At 34.4% G+C, this 11,382-nt stretch overlaps 1 long non-coding RNA gene across 1 annotated transcript; it reads right to left on the bottom strand.

The window, feature by feature from the left end:
• Positions 1–525: 525 nt before the first annotated feature.
• LOC110007518 (uncharacterized) lies at positions 526–6,068 on the bottom strand. Its single transcript, XR_002281402.2, has 3 exons — positions 5,542–6,068; positions 3,925–4,008; positions 526–1,027 (listed from the first exon to the last, which is right to left on the bottom strand). It is a non-coding gene; the product is annotated as an uncharacterized LOC110007518 (long non-coding RNA).
• Between the last annotated feature and the right edge of the window lie 5,314 nt (positions 6,069–11,382).

The raw sequence follows: 11,382 nt of genomic DNA on the forward strand, positions 1-11,382 counted from the left end.
TATTTATGGGCATGTAAAGTATTTTTTTGTAAAGGACTTATTTTTTCATGTATGACCTTTATGTATGCAATGTGGGTTTACATGAACAGTGAAATGTATTTATATTCAGATAATTCCCACTTTATTTGGTATGTTGAGTGTTTGATATATTCATAAAAATTTTATTGCACTAATGACTTAAGGTGAGTACTAATATGTTTCTAATTGCACTGATGACTTCAAAGATGCCATAGCGTGGCACTTACCAGAACCCTCCTGAAGGATATGCCCTCTTAAAAATTAATTTTGACTCTCACAGGTATTATTTTGGAACATCACCATAGCTCTCTCTCATAAGTCTTGGATTTAAATGATCTCTCTATTTCTCTCTTTCTCTCTCTCTCTCTCTCTCTCTCTCTCTCTCTCTCGTCTCAACCAAATAAATGAGCTTATATTGTTTCATTGTAGTAGATAACCAGATCTCTCTCTCTCTCTCTTTCTCTCTCTCTGTTTATGTGTCTCAAAAAAAAGAAAAGACAAACTGAATAATACCAGAAATCAGAGAATTTCATTCATAAAATATTACAATTAATTAAATAACGACCAATTACAATCATTTACAAACCACTGGAAAGATACAAGGAGGTTAAATACCTCATGAAATAGAAAAAAACCAGATACATGAAACTTCAAAAAAGGTAACCCAATTGAGCTGACTCAACCATCAACAAGTAATTTATTTCTTTTTGCTTCTTCAAATTTCACTCTTCCATTCGAATGATGCAATGAAGGCCATCCCTTTTGAGTATGTATTCAAAAGTCTTAAAGATTTTTTAGAATGTGACTGAATGTGTGATGAACTTCTCCATGCGATGTGTACCTTCTTCATGTATTTGTCGACAACAGATGGAAGGTCAAAATGTGGCTTATAGTTTCCAAAGAATGTTCCTTTGAGAGTCCTTTCATTGAACATATTCATGGGGTGTGTCTTGAGCTGAAGTTGCAATACAGGATGGAAATCAATGAAAAGCAAGCCCTTCCAAGCATCCTATTCAGAATGATATAGAAAAATATCAATAGACAAAACATTACCTTCAAAAGAGTTCCTACTAAAACCCTTTTCCACCTCAATGTTGCTTCACAACCTCATAAATATCAATAGACAAAACAAATCATCATATAATTGTCACGATGCACATCAATATTCTTACATGCAGTGAGAAGTACATATCTTTCAGATTGAAGAAAATGCACACTCTAGGTTCAATTTTGGAGATCTGGGGCCTTCTTTGACCTCTAAATCTCTTTTTTTCCCTCTCTCCTTTTATAAATTGATATAGGACTGTTACAAATATGATATGAAAGATTCAGATAACAATTTGGTCCCACAAGACTCAAATTTTTCCTTCAATTTTTAGATTCCTATCTGTCACACCCATTTTTCAGAAATAAAAACTTACTTGCATCATGGATCGAGGGTTTGTAGCGTAAGTTGTCTTGATGATCCTTTCTATTTGCAACTCATAATATTAATAACCAATAGTTACAAAGGAAAAAGTTCTTTTCAATGCGGTAAGGATGCAGAGCAAATGCAAAATATAGGATGTTCCAATGCTAAGTCATAAACCAAGAAAGCACACAACTAGACGAAAATAAATCTCGGGAAGAAAATGGAGGCGATCATAACAAACATGATACCTCCAATTCAAACAAAATTTATCAACATGTTATATGGAGTGGCTATAATCTGGAAGGGAAATAATGCTGAAATTTTTCGAGTGTATAAACCAAGAGTAACTTACTCCTCCATCTCTGAGGATTCTAGATATGATTTCAATGTATTCAACAACAATGTGTGCTATATCAATGAAAAAATAGGTGACTACTGCATCGCATGAACCAGCCAGATCATCATGCAAGATTTTGACACTAAAATCAGTAAAAGGTGCCGAGCCTCAGTAGCAGTAACTCCAGGTAAGATAAAAAGCACTATAATCAAAAGAGCACTATAATCAAAAGAGCACTAGAAATAGGAGTGTCAAAATGGTAACTCCATTCCTCAACTCTGATTGTGTATCCAAATGGATCAAAGCTGGAATATGCCCTGCAACATAAGAATGAGGCTGAATCTCTGCTTCTCTTCCATTTTATAAATTATGAAGCAGCCCAAGAAGATGAAAATAAAGAAAAAAAAAATTGGCGGGTGGGATTGGGATGAAGGATAGATAATATGCAGAGAAACCTCTCAGAATAACAGCAAAAATGGAACTTAAACCCTGCTTATTAATGAAGAAAAAAAAAATCTATTCATCAAAAAAATAACCGAGCAAATTAAGAGAGTGAAGATCACACAGTCACAAGGATAAAACCACTCATGTAAATTGTTTGGACTTTGGACTATTCTGCAACTTTTAGTCCAACACCCATGAATGCATGTTTAAATTCCAAACCACCCAAGTCCAAGGAAACAAAAAAGATAATGAACAATTACCACAAAAAAAAAAAACAGAGCAAAGAATTGCCCTTTCTTTTTCATGACTATCCTTCCAAAACACATTCTACAATCAACAGCTTAGAAAGTTACGAATATAACGTGTTTCAGTGATTTCCCTATATTAATGCATTAAAGTTACAGTTTAGTTTGGCGGAGAGAGCATAAGATGCATCTTACCCCATCATGTTCTCCACAAACTCTATATAACTGCTATTTATCTTTTATTCGTCAGAGATACTTGCATACCGTGCATTACTCATAAGTACAATGATCAAGACACCCTTCACAACTATTACAAATATCATAAGAAAATAAAAAAACATAACTCTACAAACAATCATACAAACAAACCATTCAGAAGTACTTAATATCACTACCATGTTTGATAGATAATATGCTTAGACTCAAATCCCATCAAATGTGGCAGCTCTTTCTCAAAAGAATTCAAAATTAAGGGCATGTATAGCATTTTTGAAGAATAAGTGATATTCAAGAAAACCAGGGCAGTTCAATAGACAGGCATGTGGGATACACTATTTAAGTAATGTTGTCACTGTCATTTTCTCATTATCATTAGTATCAAAACAAACATCTGTACAAAGACAGAGAAAATGAGAGATTTATTCTTTTGTAGGTAGCTCAGTTTAGTTTGCTTGAGGGTTAAAACTCCTTCATGGAAACTTGACATGCTAAAATTTTTGTTCAAACTTTAGACTCACACGGTAGTACTGTCATTTTGGCTTAGCTTCTAATCCCATAAATTGTTACATCCAAATTTCTCAAAACAATAAGGCACAATTGAAAGCTCTGAATAGGATGTACTTTCATTGATTTACTTTCTCAGAAAATTTAATAGAAGAGCTTAAAAATGGAAAAAAATTCACTTAATTATTTATAATATGTGAAGAGGCCTTTATACCTGCCCAAGATGTCAGTTTATGTCCAACGAATTCCCTATATTATCATGCATCAAACAAAATAAGCTAGAGTTCCAGTTCCATTAGCTCACTCACGGAAAGAATTAAATCATGGCCATAGATTAGAACTTTCCATATATTCACCGAAATTAACAAACAATACAGTTCAAAGAAAACACAATTTTCTTCTTTTCTTCATTTTCTGATAGGAAGAAGTATGAATTAGAATACCAAAACAAAAAATTTCCAAAATCAAAATAAGATTATGCAGAAACTAGAAATTATCACCTGTCTATTACACAATCTAAAGCAAAATCAGAGAAATTGTAATACTATAATTAGAAAGCCAAAACTACGACCGTGAATGAGTAGAGCACGTGGAAGTGACATCCAATTCATTTACAGCAGGAGAAAGGAAATGCTCCAAATAAGCATCCAACAAGTAGGGAAATAAAACTCAACTCAATGGATGCCATTAAAAAATTGAGGAAAAGTGAGTGAAAGGCATAGAGAAAGAAAGAAGAAGAGGCTGACCAGTCGAAGATCGGCGACTGTCGGAGTCGAAGAAGCCAATAGATGGAGGAATTTGAGGACTGTGGCTTCGATCCTTGCTCGCACCTGAAAAACTCAAAAATTTGTGATCATTTTTAGAGAGAGAGATAGAGCCTCTGGAGGTTGAAGGATGTCTGCTGAGCAGAGTAATTCATATATAAGAAAAAGTAATTCATATAGCTTCTTGACTTTGATCACCATAGACTTCAGCAAAATCCCCACCACACATTGAAAAACCATCTGTTATTCCTGCATTGTTGCTATCCAGTTTGCTAAGACAGTGTGAAAATCTTATGTATCATCCATGTCGCTATACACATCATACAAAAACCTTAAGCTCCCTTTATTTTCTAAGCTCATTGGTGGTGTATATGATAATAAAATGTATTAGTCAATGAGAAAAGGGAAGATAAGCCATAACCCAATTATGAGAATAAAAAGACTTAGTCACAGCCAAAACTTAGTCGAATTGCCCAAGTTTTTCAATTTTGGAAAGAACTTGTCGAATTCTAAATGTAAGAGGGTGTGTGTGAGCGTTATCAGCAAGTGTGTCCAACAACAAGCATTGAACTGAGACCAAATCTAGAAACAGATACAACTGCTTACCTGAAACCCACAACATGTAATTTGGCATTAATTCAGATTTTATGGCCCTAAAAAAAAAAAGGTAATAATCTAAAGAAAAAACACTGAATTTCATTGGAAAAGGAACATAATATTATTAATGATAGTAATGACAACATCAACTCATAAAATTTAGCTAATTAACAACAACTCCTTGATAGATTTTACAAATTAAAAATATAAATAAGATCAAATACGAATACTCCAAAGAAAAAAAAATGGTTACCATTGTTCATTAAATGCAATGAGGTAAAAGACCAAAAGGCTTACCAAATTATTGTTCGTATTATAAAATTCCAAATCCTTGATAACAATGATCTCATTCAAACGAATGCACAATGTCCTAAAAAATATTCTCTCTTCCATACGTACTTTTTTAAGCATTTTCTACGGTGATTTAGTGAGTAAATTTTGATTTAAACTCACTGATTTTGCATCTAGCACTCTGAAACAGAGTCCTTCATTCACAAATCCCATTTTGGGATCTAATCACAAACTTTGGCATTCTTTTAGACATCAAAGAGAAATATTGGTGTTTATTCATGATAAGGGTTTGATTTAAACTGTGATAATCTAAAATCACTTAATTTATTTTTAACCAAACCCAAAATTTCCTCTCCCATATGTCGTTTTCTGTTCCATTTTCTGTGACTGTGATTTCCACTCCTATTTTTGGTGATTTATTAGGGAAAAACATAAGGTTTTATTAGAACTCTTCAATTTGGGATCTGCTAAAAAATTTTGAGTTGGGTATTTTTTATTTGGGATCGTTGTTTATTCAGAGATTGTGGCTTCGTATTTGAGCAAAGAAAATAATACCAATGAGGATAGATGCAGGCGATTTCAACAGAAAAAAATGAGAGAAATGAATTGAATTTTTTTTTTTTTTATTCAGAAAATAAAGTTTTCCAATCAAAGTTAGGGTTTATATGGTGATCTATAGACCATAAATCAAATAAAATTGTATTTACTCACCAATTTCGGTGCCCTAATCTTGAATCCAATGTTTCTAAGTGTGTTTCTCTAGATGCCAACAGCCACAGCTACTCAGAGACGAGGGCGAGCCACAGCTGCTCAGAGACGAGAGCGAGCCACAACTACTCAGAGATGAAGGCGAGCGAGAGAGGGGGAGCTTCTCAGTGATGAGGACGAGCGAGAAAAGGGGAGCTTCGCAGAGAAAACCTTTGATTCTAGAGAGAGAGATGGAGCATGCAGGAGGAAATGGGGTACGACTGATATTAGGTGAGGTTTGAAGGTTTTCAATGAATGGCTCCTTCGCGCGCGGGGGTAGGAGGTTTTAAAAATAAATCATGGCCTTACGTTTTGAATTAATTTAACACACGGTGGATATAGGGGGGGAAGGGGGCCAAAATATTGTTCCTTAATGCCTATAGGCGTTGGAAAAATTTTTCCATATATATATATATATATAAAATGAGAAATGCAGCCTCGTGTAAAGACTTCACATATGCCCAATGGCCCCGATTTCCCATCCTTAATCCCACGACACTCTTTCCTTCTCTATTTCCTGTTTTCAAATAAAGGGCCCTCTTTGCTTTTCTCTTTCTCCCTTTCCTAATACACTAGTATACTCTCTTTCCTTCTCTCTCTCTATATGTACCATCTTTGCCACTGCCCCACCGCTGCTCCCTCTCTCTTTACCATGTTGTTACCTCTCTCTACCATGTTGTTATCTCTACCCTGTTGTTGTCTCTCTCTACCATGGTGTTGCCTCTCTCTACCTTGTTGTCTCTCTTCTCGCTCTACCTTGTTGTCGCCACTCTGTCTACCATGTGTCATCTCTCTCTCTCTTTCTACTCTACTGTTGCTCCTCTCTCTACACTGTTATCACGTCTCTTTATGTTGTTATCATTTCTTTCTACCCTGTTGTCATCTCTCTATCTCTCTCTACCCTTTTAATGTAGTAAGATTTCAAAGTCCAAGGGCCTTTCTTTTGCTAGTTTGCGTGTTTTTATTTGTAAAAAGCAATGGCTTGCAGAGCCTACAAAACAGCTAAGCAAATGGTAGTGCATGGTTTCTATTTTGAAAATGGGGGAGAGAGATGGTACATCGTTAGGCTACAATGTGTCAAATTCTTTATTTGAAAATGGGAGAGAGAGAATAGGAAAGAGGCGATGACAAATCGAGGCTGTTGGGCGTACATGAAGTTCGTACGTGAGGTTGTATTTCTCACCATTTTTCTATATATATATATATATATATATATATATATATATATAACAATTTTAAACTTTAAAATAAAAATAAAAATAAAAAAAAAATAAAAACTTTTAATACATGACAATTCGTTTGAGCATGATGGTCCTTAGGGACCATCGTTACTTTTAAAAGCTTTTGGTTTAAAAGCTTTGTTGCTTCCATGCTCTTGCCAGTCCACTAAAGGACGGGGGCTTTAGGCGTTTAAAGTGTAAGCTAACGCTCACACCTGTAACGTAATAAAAGAATAAAATAATATATTAGTAAAATTTAAATTCAGAGAGGTGAGGACTCCTACCTTAGAAAACTTATGAGATTTTTTTCTCTGGTCGAAACACAGTGAACTCCTCTCTCTAGCCGAATTTTTATCGGAAGCTCCCTTTCAAATATTATTGTGTAAGTGACATCGTCTTCCTGAAAAATAATCTGTTTTTAATAAATAGTGATATTTCCGTCTAGGATCTTTATTTTGTAAGTTTTGTGTGTCAGTAATTTCATTATCTTGAAAAATAATCCGTTCTTTTCAAAAATGAAATGAAATAATTATTTCTGCTTATTATCATGAATTTTAGGCACGATAAATTTTATGCGTAACTGATCCCATTATTTTGAAAAATAATCTGTTTAATAAAATTGTGATATTTTAACTATGTTAGAAATTTTAAGTGCTGTAAAATTATTAGAAATAAATATGATATTTCTGCTGTTTGTAAAATTGTAAGATTTCTTTCTACTGTTTTTAAATAGTTAGACATTGTAAATTTCATGTGCACATGACTGCCTTATTATTTAAAAATTGATATTTTTGCAATTGATTATAGCATTGTTGTGAAATGTTTAATTGTGAATTGATATCCCATAAATTGTAATAATTTCGTATTCTTGAAATTCTATAGGAGTTTTTCTATACATATTAAATTGGCAATTATGCTAGAATGTCTTTACAAACTGCTACCTTTCTAAATTTGAGCCCAAAATATTTGATTGGTTATTTTTGAAATGTTATTGAAAGTGACTGTTATTAATGGCTTCAGTGAAATTCATGTTAATGATTTCAGTGATATGTTGAGTACATGATATTTGCTGCTTTCGAATGTTGAAAGAGATTTAGAAATAATTCAAGTATGCAAGTGGACTCATTCGGTTCGCCGGTGAGGTATAAGTGGACCTATCCGGGACGCCGGTAAGGATTAAGTGGACTCATCTGGTACGACGGTGATATATAAGTGGACCTGCAGGGATTAAGTGGACCTATCTGGGACGCCGATAAGGATTAAGTGGACCCATCAGGACGCTGATGGGGTATATAGGTGACCTACTTGGGATGCCAGTAGGGTATTTTGTGAAATCCTTTGAATTATGCACTGCCGTTAAAGTGTTATATGCATTTCAATTATTCGGATTATACTTAATTATGCATTTATTGAAAGTGAAACTGTTGATGCATTTATGTTAATAGATCTCCTTTTTGAAAATATTGATATCTTTCAACCATGATTATTTTTAGGATTATGATGATCACTTACTGAGTAGCCAAACTCATCAAACTATGATAAACATTTTTTTAGGATAAATGCGGATTCATTTTGAGTGCTAGTCAAGATCAACCATGGAAGATATTGTTGTTGTGGTAGCTTTCTTTATTTACTTTGTAAGACCTCGCTACTATAAATTTGTCCTATCAAGAGATGTATATATGTTTTGGACTGTCACATCTCAAGAATATCTCTATTGAAATTTCTTGGGGTGTGACAAATTATGGTATCAAAGCAATAGGTTTAAGATTCTTAAGAAATTTAAAAAGAATGTACTTAAAATCACATTTATTTTGTGTACAGACAGGGGACAAAGTCAAGATCCAGAATAGCTGAAGCCAATATGGAAGGAATTCTCAAAGCCTTGAAAAATATGGTTGCTTTAATGCAACATCAGATAGAAAACAACAATCCACCCAGGTAGTCAGTTACAAGAAATGGTGGGAGTAATATGGAACAATTTAAGAAATTGAACCTACCTTCTTTTAAGGGTGCTGTAAACCCACTAGAAGCCGAGGGATGGATTATACAATTGAAGAAAATATTCGAGGTAATGGAATGTCCTGATGATAGGAAAGTGGCCTTGGCAGTCTTTATGTTAGAAGGTGAAGCACAACACTGGTGGCGAATGGCAAAAGGAGTATTGGTCAAAGAAAATAAACCCTTGACTTGGGAAGTATTTCTAAAGGTATTTAATGAAAAATATTTCCCAGATTTTATTCGTGACCAAAAAGAAATGAAATTTTTGGAATTAATCCAAAGAAATCGGACAGTAGCACAGTACGATGCCAAGTTTACTGAATTGGCAAGGTTTGCACCACATATGATTAACAATGAGGCAAGAAAGGTGAAAAATTTTGAAAGGGGTCTCAGGCTAGTTATCAGAAGCACGATATCAGTTTTGAAATTAAATACTTATGCTGAAATAGTGGATCGAGCCCAAATTGTCGAAAAAGATTTTGAAGATTACCAAAAGACGAAAAATCAGAAGAGCCATGTTAGACCCACATCATCTAATCGACAACAGTTTGAAAGGGCAAACAAGAAGCCAAGGCCCTTGCCACTTCAAAGCCCAATAGGACCATGTAAGAAATGTGGGAAAAACTATGGACCCAACCCTTGTTATTGGAATACCGGAGCCTATTTTAAAAGTGAAAAATTGGGACACCAGATTAGACAATGTCCTAGCTTACAGATGCAACAGCGTCCAAAGTAGGGAGAGATAGCTCAAAAGCCGTAGATGAAGGGAAGAGTATTTGCAATCACTGAGCAAGACGCTCAGGCTTCAAAATCAGTGATGCAAGGTACTCTTATTATCTTCCAAAAAGTAGCTCATGTTTTGATTAATCCTGGATCTACTCATTCATTTGTGTCATCACACTTTGCATGCCACTTAAAGGTAGAACCAGAACAATTAGAATACATTCTAGAGGTAGCCACAATGATGGGAAATTCAATTAACACCAATATAGTGTATAGATCATGTGTAACAAAGATAGAATGAAAGGAACTGTTGGTTGATTTAATACTCCTGAAAATTCAAGATTTTGATTTAATCTTAAGCATGGATTGGCTTTCTGCATACCATGCAAGTATTGATTGTTATACGAAAATGGTTACCTTTAGCATTCCGAATCAACCAGTATTTTACTTCAATGGTGTCAAAGAAGACTCCCCATCATATTTAATCTATTGCATTTGAACTAATCGCCTCCTTCGAAAAGGGTGTCAAGGCTTTCTTGCATATATAAAAGAAGATAGGAAGGAAGAAATAAATTTGGATACCACTCCGGTTATCCGAGAATTTCCCGACGTTTTTTCAGAAGAATTGCCAAGATTACCGCCTAACAAGGAAATTGAATTCTCCATAGAATTATTGACAAGGGTAGCACCAATTTCTAAGGGACCTTACAGAATGGCACCTACAGAACTTAAGAAACTGAAACAATAATTGGAAGAATTATTAGATAAAGGTTTTATCAGGCCCAATGTCTCACCTTGGGGTGCTCTAGTACTGTTTATCAAAAAAAAAGATGGGACTATGAGATTGTGTATTGATTATAGACAGTTGAACCAAGTGACAGTGAAAAATAAGTATCCATTACCTAGAATTGATGATTTATTTGATCAATTACAAGGATCATAAGTGTTTTCAAAAATTGATCTTAGATCTGGATACCATCAGCTTAAGATTAAAAGTGAAGATGTTCTCAAGACAGCTTTCAGAACAAGGTATGGCCATTATGAATTTTTAGCCATGCGTTTTGGATTAACCAATGCACCGGCTGCATTTATGGATTTGATGAATCAGATCTTTAAGCCCTTTTTGGATAAATTTATTGTGGTATTAATCGATGATATTTTAATTTATTCCAAGAATCAGAAGGAACATGAGCAGCATGTAAGAATGGTATTGCAAATATTAAGATAAAAGAAATTATATGCAAAACTTAGTAAATGTGAATTTTGGCTTGAACAAGTGACATTTTTAGGACATGTCATATCAAAGGAAGGTCTATCAGTTGATCCTTCAAAGGTTGAAGCCGTTGTTAATTGGAAACAACCAAGTAATGTGACTGAAGTTCGAAGCTTTTTGGGATTGGCAGGATAATACAAAAAATTTGTAGAAGGATTTTCTCGAATCGCAGCCCCATTGACTCGATTGACACAGAAAAATGTCAAATTTGAGTGGACAAATGAATGTGAGGAGAGTTTTCAAGAACTAAAAGTTCGATTAACTTCAGCACCTATTTTAACTATTCCTGAGGGGAGTGGGGGATTTGTGATTTATAGTGATGCTTCACATAAAGGCTTGGGCTGTGTATTAATGCAATATGGGAAAGTAGTGGCATATGCATCCAGACAGTTGAAAGAATATGAGAAAAAATATCCAATTCATAACTTGGAGCTAGCTGCAATAGTATTCGCTTTGAAAATATAGAGGCATTATCTATATGGTGAGCAATTCGAAATATACACGGATCATAAGAGTTTGAAATACCTCTTCTCTCAGAAGGATTTAAATATGTGTCAGATAAGATGGATGGATTTCTTAAAAGATTAT

This window comes from Amborella trichopoda, chromosome 1, assembly GCF_054954075.1.
Source record: "Amborella trichopoda isolate Santa Cruz 75 chromosome 1, AtrichopodaSantaCruz75HAP2 v2.0, whole genome shotgun sequence".
NCBI classification, from domain to species: Eukaryota; Viridiplantae; Streptophyta; class Magnoliopsida; order Amborellales; family Amborellaceae; genus Amborella; species Amborella trichopoda.